A 13,629-nucleotide genomic window follows, 5' to 3' on the forward strand; every position below is an offset into this window, starting at 1 on the left:
AAATGTTCCTAAAATATAATTGTAACTATTCAACCCATCACCACAGTTTAACCCCGCGAAATTGTTCTAAGCCGTGGCACCAAGGAGGTGAAATGAAAATATCATTTCAAGACTGATACTTTCCCTCAACCTTTCTGTAAGATTCCTCGCCACAGCGAAACAAACATGTGGGAGCATTCTCACGGTCTGCGGGGAATAAGTCTTGTTCGTCTTTCCTCTGAGCTGCCTTTGTCCCCTTCTGCTGAAGGTGGTTGCAGATCCGACGCGCTATCCATGCTTGTCAAAATAAACCGGCACGAGAGGGCTCGTTTTGTGCAAGGAATAACAATTAACAAAGCATTTATTTCCCATTAGATTTTAGAGTGATCCTTGCTGCCATTTCAAAATTTACGCTTCGGGATTTTGCTGAAAAAAGGCATTTCGTATATCCGGTTTCAATTTATCGGAAGAGCTCCTTTAACATTATATCTGTAGCTATACGTCAACATTCTTCTCCAGAATTTTCATAAACGCACCAACAAAGTTGTTTACATGCGAGCGCGACAAAGGTCAGAAGACCTCGACAGAAAAAAAAAAATCGCTCGGGACTCACTTTGACCTTCCAAAGTATTTAAAGGTTTTCTCATAGCGCGTGTGTAGTCGGCCGTCCGGCGTGTTTGCGATCGCACAATGTTAAAAGCAGTGCTGCTGTTTTTTGTGCCTGTTGCCGTAGTCAGTGACACACACAACACAACGCGTGTGAAAAAACTTTCTTGGCACGGTGAAATTCGTCAGTATGGAAATGCTTCTCTGGTGAGTCATTGACGCATATTTTATTAAATACCTGATGCACTGATTTATGTTGATCTCAATTCAAATGTGGCTGATCGTACAAAAACTCCTCCACCAACTAGCAGAATAAAATTAACGGCTTTACCGGGTCACATTCCGACAGCGTTGTTTATTGGAATGGAGCTGCCTATTAATATAAGAATTGCATAAATTACCCTTCATCGTTTTGCAAGAAAAAGCGGAGTACGTACGCTGTGAAATGTTTTGACGACGAACCGGCATGGTGGCTGACTGACTGAATGATTGACCGACTCACTCACTAAGTCACTGAGTCACTGACTGACTGACTGACAGTTCAGTCAGTCAGCAAGTCCGTCAGAGAGTCATCAGTGAGAGTGATGACTGACTAGACTCATGCACACCCAGCCAACAGTGTTTAACTTGAAGATACAAAACTTCAAGAGGCTGTATTTTCACAATTTCACTCATGTCAAAGAGGATAATGCATGCAAGTCAGGCGAAATGCAACAATGGTAAATTCAGACGCCACCGTCTTTTTGCAGTGCCATTGAGTACTCGCGAGTTCTGCTTAAGCGATTTGGGAACTAATATAGAGCATATGCTCGTGAGTCAAACAACGCAAATTATGGCCTATATTAACTCCACAATACATCATAGCATGAAGATGCATAATTATCATGTCAGCTGCGACTTAATTCGTGTAGGTTTCGAATTGACAAAATTGACAATGCAGTTTGCTCATATATACCTGTGCGGGCAGATGGCTAAGCTGGATTAGTGATTTCATACGAATTGCTATTGCAACGAATAAATGTGATAACTCTACTATTTCTTTAATTTTGCAGGATTACTTTTAGTATTTCTTCTTTTTATTTTTTTTCTGTATTTATGTTTGCAAGTTACGTGCAATTATTTGTCTCCATTTAGGCTATTTTAAAGACATTGAACATCTTACCGTGATCATTCTAGGCTTCTATCCAAAGGCACGGTATTACACGGTTGGTCATTTTCACGATATTTTTATACGTAGTGCTGTTGTTCTTTTCAGCGCTTTTTTATTTTAGTCTTCGTTTTTTGGAGGCGGTGTACAAATGCGGATTTTTCATTTTGTAAGCTAAGTTTATATTGTATTTTTTATTTTTGGTTTTTTACCATTTCCTACGACCAATTATCTCAATTCACGCTATTATAACAATTAAACGTCATAACTCCACCTATTATACATTTTTTTTGCAAATCAATGGCGTTACGCGTTGGTTAGTTTTCACGATTTCTTTATCGACCTTTTTTATTTTATTTATTTTTGGAGTTCCCGTCGTTAAATTTTTTCAGACTCTTTACTCTTGCCTTCACTTTTCACTGGAGATATATAGGACGCGTATGTTTCATCTCGTATGTTAACTTCTACTTCTTTCTAGCTCTCGTCATTTTTGTTTTTAAGATTCACTTCGATCAATCATCTCTATTTGCAATATAATAGCAATTAAACCTCTTAACGATGACAATTATGCATTTCTGTGCGAATGCAGGGCATTACAAGGTTCTTCTTTTTGCAGGATTTTTTATCACATTTTTGACATTACTTTTGCGGTTCTTTTGTTTTTGTCTGTTTTGTGGATAAGTCGTATAAGAAATATGCTTTTGATTTTGTTGGCATCACTTACATATTTCTTATTTCTCTACTTACTGTATTTTTGCTTTTTTCTAAATTACGTTCGATGAATTATCTTAACCTACGCTATCGTAGCGATCAATTACGTTAACTCCGCCAAATTTCATTTCTGTGTTAAGGCAGGCCTACAAAATTTGTCCCGTTCGTGGGGCACTTGGCAGTTGTGTACGCTCGCTAAAAACGATAGGGTTCCTTTTTGTAATTGCGATTGTATGCCTCATGGCATAAAACTTGTACTACAGTTATACGTTGGCTTCCGTTTCGCGGAAGAACGCAGGGTAGCGGTGGCGGAGTCCCCGTTGAAGATTTGGGGGTCGACCTACAAGGCCGCAGGCCTGTGCCTCGATGGTGCACCGAGTTCTCGCCCATTCCAGTGACGCACGCGTCCCTAACAGGTGTTCTGTGTCAGCATCTTGGGCCGGAGCTGTACAGAACTGCAGCAAATAGACTCGCAAACACACTCGTGCCAAGACGAGAAAAACAACAGCGTTGATATGTCACGAAACAACGCATACACAGAAGCTATTCTTTCTGCGTGACAGCAGCCCGGTGGCTTGAACGATGCACTTGATGCATAGGTACGCACTGCCGCCTGGCGGAGCCTGGAGGAACCAGCGCGCTTAAAACATTTTTGGCTGGGGCGCGCAGCGATCACGACGGCCGGAGCAAAACTATTCTAGGCAATGTAGCAAAACGCTCGCCGGGTGATCTCGGAGGCCATGGTTGATCCCTCTTAAGCTTCCTATGGCACCGACACTGCCAGAACAGAGGCCCTCGCTATGCATGTAGCCAATTAGAATGGGAAATGAGGGAATCGTTAAATGAAGACAGAAATGCGGGTAGGCAGTCAAGAAAGCCAAAGCAAACCAAAGGGGAAAATGTGTGAGGTCATTTTATTTCTATTAAAACCGACAGTTTGGAACGGGAGAAAAAAATGGAGAAAAACATGCCGCCGAGTGGGATCTAAACCCACGACCTCCAGAAAAAGCGTAATTTGCGATGACCACTACGCTACCAGGGGGGCTGTGCTTCCCTTCCCTTTCTTGAGTATGCGTGTCAAGTAGTCGGAGTAGTCACTCCGACTACTCGGGATTAAAGGGACCTTTTTAACCCCCGGTCCGTGACTCGAGCGCCTACAACATATCGGGACCGGTCAACCAGCGTTGAACCCTGGTAAGCTACCTATGGCACCAAGACTGACAGAACAGAGACCCTCGCTATTCCTGTAGCGAATCAGAACGGGAAAATGACGGGATCATTCAATGAAGACAGAAGTAAGGGTAAGCAGTCAATAAAAGGAAAGGGGAAAATGGGGTAGCTCAAGTTATTCTTATTGTAACAGGCATTTTTTTAAGGATAGCACGAAAGTGGAAAAATACATTCCCGCGGTTGGGATCCGAAGCCACGACCTCCAGAATAAGCGTCTGGTGCGATGACCACAATGTGTCTGATGTGCGACTGGTCCGAATGCGCGTGTGGTGCGATGACGCGTGCACAGGCACACACGCGCACACCAGGGGGACTAAAGACATTCTCTGCGTAGAGATCCTGCGATCCAACAATACAGCGGACTTCCTGCCAGGCACAGCTTGCATAACTAGACGCATTATAGCGGACCATTCGAAAGATAACACGAGGTTCTGCCCTGCTACCTCGTGCATGCATGCACGTGCACGTACATGGGCGTGGTGGCTTCAAATCTTGCCGAACACCCGCAGTCGTTGCAATGGGTCGTACCATGTGCTATCTCCTTGTTTTTAAAGCAAAGCTTTCTACCTCTACCAGCCAACGGTTTTTACGCGGCATGCGGGTCAATAAACTCCGAACGCGCGGGAGGCGGCAGCGGGGGGTGGGAGAGGTTTTCACTCAAGGAGCACACTGTAGATGGTGCGGCGAATTTACCCAGCGTTACCTGCGCGCAGGTGCCTGCTCGCCGGCGTGCGCGTCGGCGGTACGGCTTCGTCGTCTGCGTTAGCGAGAGTGGTTTTGGGCCTGTTTTTGCCCCGCTTCGCGTCCATTGCGCGCTTCTTTCGCGCGGCTTCATTAACTTGTTCAACAGCACATCCTGGGTAACCCGGACCCGATGGTATGAACTGCTCATACTGCAAAGATACGTGAAGGATTGGATTGAAGGGCGGGAAAATAAAATGTAGCGACCACATGCAGACATCCGGCCGCTGGAGAAACACTACTATTTGCGCACAGCCTGCCACGAATGGGACTCCGTATTCTAAATTGGTGAATACCAATTCGGTTGTGTTTTAAGAGGTATTACGAAAGGCGGAACGAGCAACTGGTCCTGATCAATAGCGATTATAAAGGTTCCCTCAGCTATCTCGCAATTATCAAACTTGCTAAACTAACTAGTTTAAATCCGTATAAATGGGAATAACTAGGTTGTCATGCCGAATTGTTTCGTATACGCTTGTGTCGCGCGGGGGTGTAGCCCTAGCTAGCACACCAGAATGGCTAGGCTCCGCTGCCTTTCGAAAGACGCTCCTCACCGTTTTCTTTCTGCCGACGCACGGCCGGACTACGGGGCTGGTGTCCACCGCTTTAGCCCGGCCGCGGCCGATGCTTCGGCGTTCGGGACGCCGCTCCCACGAATTCCAAGTAACGGGTGGCCGAATCTCTCATTTAACTTTTGGTCGCATCACGTGTGTGAAGTCAAGTGACATCGCATGGGCAATTGTTGTGGGTGTCGTTTAAAGCTTTGCTTTCCAACCACCTTCACCGCGTGGATTGGAGCTACTTTTTGCTAACACGTCCGTGCTTCTTTAGTCTACGCGATATAACTCGCGCCTGGTGACAAACCATTATTAAGTGCGGAGTCCCTTAAGGACCGCACAATTTCCGTCCGCGTCCGTGCGCATAGCATTTACACTCGTAAAAATCACACAGGCACCGGCAGGATTCGAGTCTGTGTCTGGTAGAGCAGACAGAATTAGTGTCAGTTGTTTCACCCAGTGGTCTACGACCGTGAGTTAGTACCCGAGAGTCAAACGGCTTACTCCCTCGCCTGTAACGGTGCGGAGTACCGTAGGACCTCCCAATGTCCGTCCGCGTCCATCCGTACGGGCTTCACCATCAAGGGTCAATCAAGCGAAATTCGATTTTAGCCGTGAGTTGTACTTTCATTTAGGGTGATAGTAAAGTTTTCCTTCGCACTCCTCCCCCAAAGGTAGATCCGCTGGTACCGCCGTCAGTCGATGAGGACCAGACGAGATGTTCGCCGGTGCAGCCATGAATCTGTTACGCCGCCGGAGGCGGCCGTCGAGGAGTCGTTGGGCTCGGTGGTTGCTGGTCTCCGGTAGCCATGAGACGAAGGCTTGGGTACGGTATAACTTGGAGTTTATAGGCAGTACTATTTACAGGAGAAATATACAATATATACATCAAATGGGGATACTCGTTACAACTCTCGGCATAGCCGAAGGTACAGGGTACCTACAAACGAGAATGGACCCAAGTGCTGGATCTTAGAAGGGCACTCGGCATAGCCGATAGCGCAAAGCGCCAGCAAGAAGTAAAATCCGACCCATGGTAAGGGGGTTCCTATCATTTATAGAATTTGGGCGGCGCCCCCGCTGGTGCGAGAGTTCACGTGATGTCAGACGGATATCCGGGCTTACATCGGGGTACATCAGCTCTCAAAGCCCCGATTGGTCCACTCCAAACAAATAAAACACAAGCAAAAAAAAGAACCAACCAATCATAAACATGCCCCCCCCCCTGCAGTCACATGACCCGATACTCTGTCTCGTGCAACTTTTAGTCCGCTTCCCGCGTACGTTATTGCCACCGCCAAGCAAAGGCAAGGCCTCGGCTACCCAAAGTCGCATACCCTGAGGAGTAGTCACCCCACTACGTTGAACGGGCGGTACCTGCTCAAAAGCCAAAGCCGACCGGCTTAGAGCGGTCTAGGCTATTCGGCAGCGAACTTACACCCCCACGAACTTACAACCCCATGCAGCGAACTTACACCCCCATGCCAAGATTCTGCAATAACTTGAACTCAATATTAGCAGAACAAAAAAAAATAATAAAAGTCAGCTGCATGTAGCTATTGCTTTTCTTACAATTTAGGCCTTAGAACTACGAGTCCCCACGAAGGCAAAACTAAAAATGAGACAATATAACGTGAGACACGCTAGACACCGACACAACAATACCGCGCGGCTAGAAAAAAAGGAGCGAAAAAAAAAACACATAGGAACATCAGAAGTACACTGGTTGCCACTGGCGAGACGATTGTTCATACGGCCACTTCTTCAGTGTTTCGTTCTCGTCTACGCGCACACACTCGCACACACACCGGCACCGGTGGCCTCCCCACGCTGTTCCCCGGCCAGTGTGTAGGTCAGAGCCGTTACTGCGCCTCATTCCAGTACTCGTTCGGAAGGCGGGACAGGGTATCCGCGTTGGCGTGTGCCTCGCCTTTCCGGTGTTTTACTACAATGTTATACCATTGCAATGCCAATGCCCAGCGCGTGAACTTTGCCCCATGCGGTACTGTCTTGAGGAGGTAACTGAGTGGGTTGTGGTCGGACACGACTATGACTTGGGCCCCAAATACCCAAGTATCGAACTTCCTCAGACCCCAAATCAACGCGAATGCCTCGCGTTCAATGGTGGACCACCTCGATTGCGGGGGCGTAAAGCGGTGGCTGGCAAATGCTAACGGCAGCTCCTTGCCGTCGTCGGGCAGTTGAGCCAAACAAGCTCCCGCGGCGATGGCGGACGCGTCGGTAAACAGCCAAAAAGGTTTGGTGATATTGGGTGTTGTCAAGGAGGTGGTATCAACGAAAGCACGTTTTATCATTTTGAAGGAACGATCGCCTTCTGTAGACCATGGGATGCGAGAGGGAGTGCCTTTAGCCGTCAACTGAGTCAGAGACTTCGCGATGGCGGCAAAGTTAGGTACATAGTGCCTGTAATATCCGCACAGGCCCAGCGCGCTCCTGAGCTCTTTCTTAGTCTGGCGTACCTTAAGCCCTTTGATCGCCTCCAGCTTTGCCGGGTCGGGGCCATGCTTCCCGGAACCCACCACGTGTCCCAGGTAGCGGATGGAAGACTGCGCGGTCTGACACTTCTCTAAGTTCGCCGAGAGTCCCAACGAGGCGAGCGTCGCAAACATGGCGTCTAACTGCCGCAGGTCCTCGGGCAGTGACTCGCTGAAAACGGCAATGTCGTCGAGGTACGCGCAAGCATAACCCTCATGAGGTGTGAGCAGCTGGTTCATGATTCGCTGAAAGCTGGCGGCGGTATTTCGCAGACCAAAAGGCATCACCCGCCACGCGAACTGTCCCATGTGCGACACGAACGCGGTGGCCAGTTGAGAACCCTCCGCCACTGGTACCTGCCAATACCCGCGTCGTAGGTCGATCAAGGTGATGAAATGAGCCTTGCCTACCTTCAAAACGAACGCCTGAGGGCAACCCACAGGAAAAGCATCGTGCTCGGTGATCGCGTTTAGGTTCCGATAATCGACGCAAATTCTTATCGTGCCATCCTTCTTCGAAACGCACACCAATTGGTGGGCGGAAGGACTTTCGCACCTGTATATAAGGCCTAGCTATAGCAGTTCGTTCACCTGCTTCGTCACCTCTCCCTTCAATGTCTCTGGCATGCGGTACAGCCGGCTCCGCTTTAGCTCCACGCCATCGATGAGTTTAATCTTGTGCTCTCCCACCTTCGCGATTCCTAAGCTTCCGGAAAATAGGGCGGCATATTGCTGGAACAATTCTTTTATGCTGACCCCATCCTCTGGACGTAGGTGCAAGGTTTTCTCCTCAGGGAGTACTGGGGCAACCTCGGCCGCAGCGATTTTCCTGGGCACGTATTCGACTTCTCCGAAGTCCTGGTCGTCGTGAAATAGGACGCCAATGTTCTGCACTCGGCAGGTGTAGGGTCGCAGTCGGTTACCGTGGACCAGCATGCTGGCTCCCTCCGGCTTCTCTACATAGTAGGAATGCTGCCTGTATTTCTCCCTGACTGTATACTGACCTAACCACTTAGGGTATACCTTTCCGGGTGGCTTATCATCGAACACAAGCACCTGATCCCCGGGGTCGAAGGACTTCGGGGTAGTGCGTAGGTTGTAATGGGTAGCGTATTCGCGCTGGCTCTTAGCGCGAATCCCTTTTGCAGCTTCGGCCGCTTGTTGAAGTTGTCGCCTTAATTTTAGCAAATATTGCTCGGGAGTCTCAGATAGGGCGCTAGGAAGCTCCTGTTCTCCTGTCCACGAGCGTTGGAGAATAGCTAGCGGGCCGACCGGGTCCCTACCATACCACAACCGAAATAGGGAAACCCCGGTTGTGTCATGTGGCACCTCGCGGTAAGCCCAAAGCAATAATGGGACGAACTTATCCCATTCGCCCGCGTGTTCGCCTACCACATGGAAAAGCATATTTTTGAACACCCGGTTCCAACCCTCTACCGCTCCGTTGCTCTCAGGGTGGTCGGGTATAGAGAACCGCGGGGAACACCCGAGCCGCGCCAGAAATTCGGTGGTGAGCTGCGCGGTAAAGTTTGTCCCGCAGTCTGAGCTAACTACTTCCGGGACTCCCGTCCTAGTGGACACCGCCAGCAGCGCGCCGCAGGTAGCCTTCGCGGTGAATGATCTTGGGCAGACCACCTCCGGCCAACAAGTGCACAAGTCCACGACGCATAACGCGTATCGGTATCCGTGTCTCGAAGGTGGGTCTATCGGCCCTACCACGTCGATGTTCACTTTTTGAAACGGATATTTTGGTCGGCTTAGAGGAGCTATAGGCATGCGGTCTGTTAGTCGCCGGTCTGACCTCACCTGACAACCGGGACAGCTGTTGCAACATTCTTGGATGTCCTTCTCCCTGCCTGGCCAATAGAAGGTGTACTTTATTCTAGCACTGGTTTTTCGACAGCCTAGGTGACCGCCCCAGGGCGATTCGGGAGCCAGTTTGAGAACTTGGCGGCGGCGCGCCACGGGCGAAACCAACTGCTTGATCGGCTCCCCCAGCACCTTGTCTCGATGGTAGAGCAAGCCGTCGGTAACCAGCATGCCTCCCTTCCCGTCGGATGCATCGCGCCACGCTTTTTCGAGGGTTGCGTCGCCCTTTTGCTCTGCTGTAAGCGCTTGGGCGTCACTCGCGGTAGGCTCTCGCTCGTGATCCCTATCACCCGCGTCGTTGTCAACCTCACCGGTCACCGCTTCGTTTGCGTTCTCCTGAGCCTGTACTAGGCTTTCTTGGGGGGCGTCTGCTTCGTTCAGCTCAAGCGTGGCTACCAGCTCATCGCGCTTCGTCGGTGGCGCGACCCTCCCGGTTGCCTCCTGCTCCTGGTCTCGGTTTTCCTGCAAAACGTCCCAATCCTCCGCGGATAGCAAACAGTCTGTACGCGATTTTAGCATGTGTGTGAGTGCGCATAGTACTGGAGTCCCCTCCACGACGTTGGAGAAAATCGCCTGGCCCGCCCTTAGTGCAAGCGGGAGGACTACTAGCTTAGCCTCGACTTGTTCCCCAAACGCGGACGCAAGCCTCACGGTGCCGTGCGCCTCTGATAGCGCGTCGGGCACGATGCTCTCTCGCACAACAGTGATTTCTGCCCCGGTATCCACTATTGCGCTTATCTCTTGGTTTCCACAGTGCATGGTTACGCTCGTTAAGCAATCCCCCACGCCTGTGCGTCTCTCAGTGGCGACCCTTGCGATTAGTCTCTCTGTACGCGCTAGCGCGTTTGTCTCGGCTGTCTGTCGCTCCAGGACACGCGGGCAGTTCGGGCGCAGGTGACCCTCCGCGCCGCATTCGAAGCATGCGTTAGGTTTCCCCTTGCTCCGTTGGTTGAACCTTGTCTTGGGCCCCTGCGGAGGTTTCCGTGCCCCCTTCGGGTTGTCACCGCTTGGCTTAGTCGCCGGTTTTTACCCGTAGGTCGCGTTAGCCCCAGCGCTAGCGTCTTTGTTTGCTGCGGCACCCTCAAAGGTCTGCAGCAGCTTCGCGGGCTCTGATGCGTCAAATCAGCTGGCCCCTTCACGCAGCCTCACGTATTTCAAAGCCTCCTCGGTGAGCCCCGTCTTCAGCTGATCGGCCACGAGCAGGTCCACCAGCTTTTCGAAGGTTGACACACCTCTCGCTTCCACGTAGAAGTTAAGGTAGCTGCGAAGGCGGGTGGTGAAGCTTTTACATGTCTCCGACTTACGCTTGCGGGCCCCGAGGAACCGCTTTTGGTATTCTAAGGGCGAAAGCCTCAGCTCCTCAAGTACCACCTCCTTGACCGATTCGTAGTCGCGGTGCTGAGCGGGAGTTAGTCTTGTTGACAGGTACTCGACCCCCTCGGTGATAATGGGAAACACTATCTGCCCCCAGAACTCCTTAGGGACTTCGTATGCCAAGGTGTGCTTTCAACCGATTCAAACCATACCGGTATTTCCGCGTCCGTGGGGAATTTTGGGAATGCGCCTGCCAGCATTTTCGCATGGTACCGCAAACCATTGTTCCTACCGCGCGGAGATGCACTGCCAGCTGGGCTTGCCTCACGCGATCGAGAGACCCAATTCGCAAGAGCGAGTTCAAGTTTTAGCGTTTTTAGGCGATCCTTTGCCATTTTCAAATTGTACTCCATCTGGCGCTCTGAGAGCACCTCACTTTATATGTCGCTACAGCCACTCACACTCTTGTAATCCTCCTCGCCAGACATGCTAGCCCTTTAATCCGCTATCTCTGGCCCACACACAGCTCTGACACAACAGTGGCAGCGGGGAAAGAAATGAGGAGACTCACCCACTTTAGCTGCGTCAAGTGTGGCTAGCGGCCTCTGGTCGCTCGAGGTTTCCGGAGTTCGACGTTCACGCCACGCTTCCTGGTGATGCTGTCGCTCGGTGACTCCACCCAGGGTGGTTGTGGCTCTGTCGACGTTCGGCTGCTCCGCAGCCAGGGGCGACGATCCGAGATCTCGCCGCGGTGAAGTTCTGCCAAGTCGTTTTGCCCGAGGCGAATCGCCAGAGGTGATGCAGGTGTCGTACCGTTGCTTCCGGATACCAGCCTGTCCGACTGCGCCAGTAACGTTTTCCTTCGCACTCCTCCCCCAAAGGTAGATCCGCTGGTACCGTCGTCAGCCGATGAGGACCAGACGAGACGTTCCCCGGTGCGGCCGTGGATCTGTTAAGCCGCCGGAGGCGGCCGTCGAGGAGCCGATGGGTTCGGTGATTGCTGGTCTCCGGTAGCCATGAGACGAAGGCTTGAGTACGGTATAACTTGGGGTTTATAGGCAGTACTGTATACAAGAGAAATTTACAATATATACATCAAATGGGGGTTACTCGTTACAACTCTCGGCATAGCCGAAGGTACAGGGTACCTACAAACGAGAATGAACCCAAGTGCTGGATCTTAGAAGGGCACTCGGCATAGCCGATAGCACGGAGCGCCTGCAAGAAGTAAAATCCGACCCCCGGTAAGGGGGTTCCTATGATTTATAGAATTTGGGCGGCGCCCCCGCTGGTGCGAGAGTTCACATGATGTCAGACGGACATCCGGGCTTACATCAGGGTTACATCAGCTGTCAAAGCCCCGATTGGTCCCCTCCAAACAAATAAAACACAAGCAAAAAAAAAGAACCAACCAATCATAAACATATCCCCCCCTGCGGTCACATGACGCGATACTCTCTCTCACAAAACTTTTAGTCCGCTTCCCGCGTGCGTTATTGCCCCCGCCAAGCAAATGCAACGCCTCGGCTACCCAAAGTCGCATACCGTGAGGAGTAGTCACTCCACTACGTTGAACGGGTTGTACCTGCTCAAAAGCCAAAGCCGACCGGCTTAGAGCGGTCTAGGCTAACGTCTTACAGTAACGTCTTAACGTCTTGCCGCCTCGCCTTTGGCCGCGCGCGCTCGCCGACACAATGAGGGAGTCGAGGCTAATCCTCTCCCCAGGCCAAGGGACACCCGCCGCCTGACCAGTGGTAAGAGCTGCCCCAAGCAGGGGCGACCCTCCTCTAGGCGAATGACCCCCGAGCGAACCCCGTGCCGACACTGCGCACTAATCCGCCGTTCAGTGAGATCTCCCGGTCGAGCTGACCGCATACCAGCGCAACAAAAGTGCTGGGGCAAAGCACCCCCTTCTTTGCCACACAAAAGGAAGAAACGCAAGGAAAGCACTCGGCGGCCCCCATCTTCGCGTCCCGCCGGTAAACAAAACGAGAATTCCGCAGCAAACTTACAGTGATAATCCATGTGCAACTCACGGCTCAAATCGAATGATGGTCGGGGCGCAAATCGGATGTCACTCGGAGCGCAACTTGGATGTCAATTCGAGTCCCCGTATCTCACACCCTTGCCATCATCCACGGAGTGGAGATGCTGCCATTTTGTTCACTATCCCTGTGCCACATGGAATGTATTGGAATCGTTGTCTTGTGTCAGTGCCTCCGTTTCGCATTCCACGCTTTGATTCTGCTTTCTTGTACACAGCCCCGCATATGCCTCCCAACTTTCTTGGTGCCATGAACAGCACCATTACTCCCTACCTTGCCGCCAAATTCTTCAGCCCATGCGAAAGTCCGTGTGCGTACGAGATCGACACATGTGCTGGTTTCGTTTGTTTTCTCTTCTTTTCTTGTTCCGGGCTGGACGTTTCCACACGTGCTTTCACCAATTTGGCTGTTTTCTCTCATACTGGCCATTGGGAAAAGGTAAAATTAAACAAGCACGAATGTGCCATCAAAAACAAGGAGATATTACATTTGACAACTCATTGCAACAAGTACAGGTTTTAGGCAAGATTTGAAGCCATCACGTGGACGTACGAACATAAAACGGACCGTACGTGAGAAACAACGGAAGTTCACGCAATCAAAAAACCCGCAGATAAATGCGTAAGCCAGCCTCACTCGTAGTCTCTTTGACGCGATCCCTGGTATCAGTTTGCGACATGTGCCAAGTCTGTAATATGTTTCTTTCAGTGAAAAATCTAGTTGTGGGTGGGAGCTGTCTTTGTTTACAACGGAACCTTGGCGCATTTTGTACGGCATTTTAAACATGTACAGGCCCGCGCAGGAATAAACGGATTACGAGAGCGGTGGCCAAACTGCATCGCTGCGTCGCGTAGGAGCGCGTTCTGTGGTGTGTTCGCGCTTGCTTCAATAGTATTTCTTCCTCTATGCTGGTCCCGGCACCACATCTCGCATGT

The 13,629-nt window shown here is 50.8% G+C and overlaps 1 long non-coding RNA gene across 1 annotated transcript in view; it reads left to right on the forward strand.

Moving 5' to 3' along the window:
- Window positions 1-646: 646 nt before the first annotated feature.
- Window positions 647-13,629, forward strand: part of LOC144166221 (uncharacterized) — a 121,895-nt gene continuing 108,912 nt past the window's right edge. The window contains exon 1 of the long non-coding RNA XR_013321612.1: window positions 647-792. This is a non-coding gene — a long non-coding RNA (uncharacterized LOC144166221). The remainder of the gene's footprint in view (window positions 793-13,629) is intronic.

This window comes from Haemaphysalis longicornis, unplaced genomic scaffold, assembly GCF_048455015.1.
Source record: "Haemaphysalis longicornis isolate Haplotype H1 unplaced genomic scaffold, Haemaphysalis longicornis Haplotype H1 scaffold_1, whole genome shotgun sequence".
NCBI lineage: Eukaryota > Metazoa > Arthropoda > Arachnida > Ixodida > Ixodidae > Haemaphysalis > Haemaphysalis longicornis.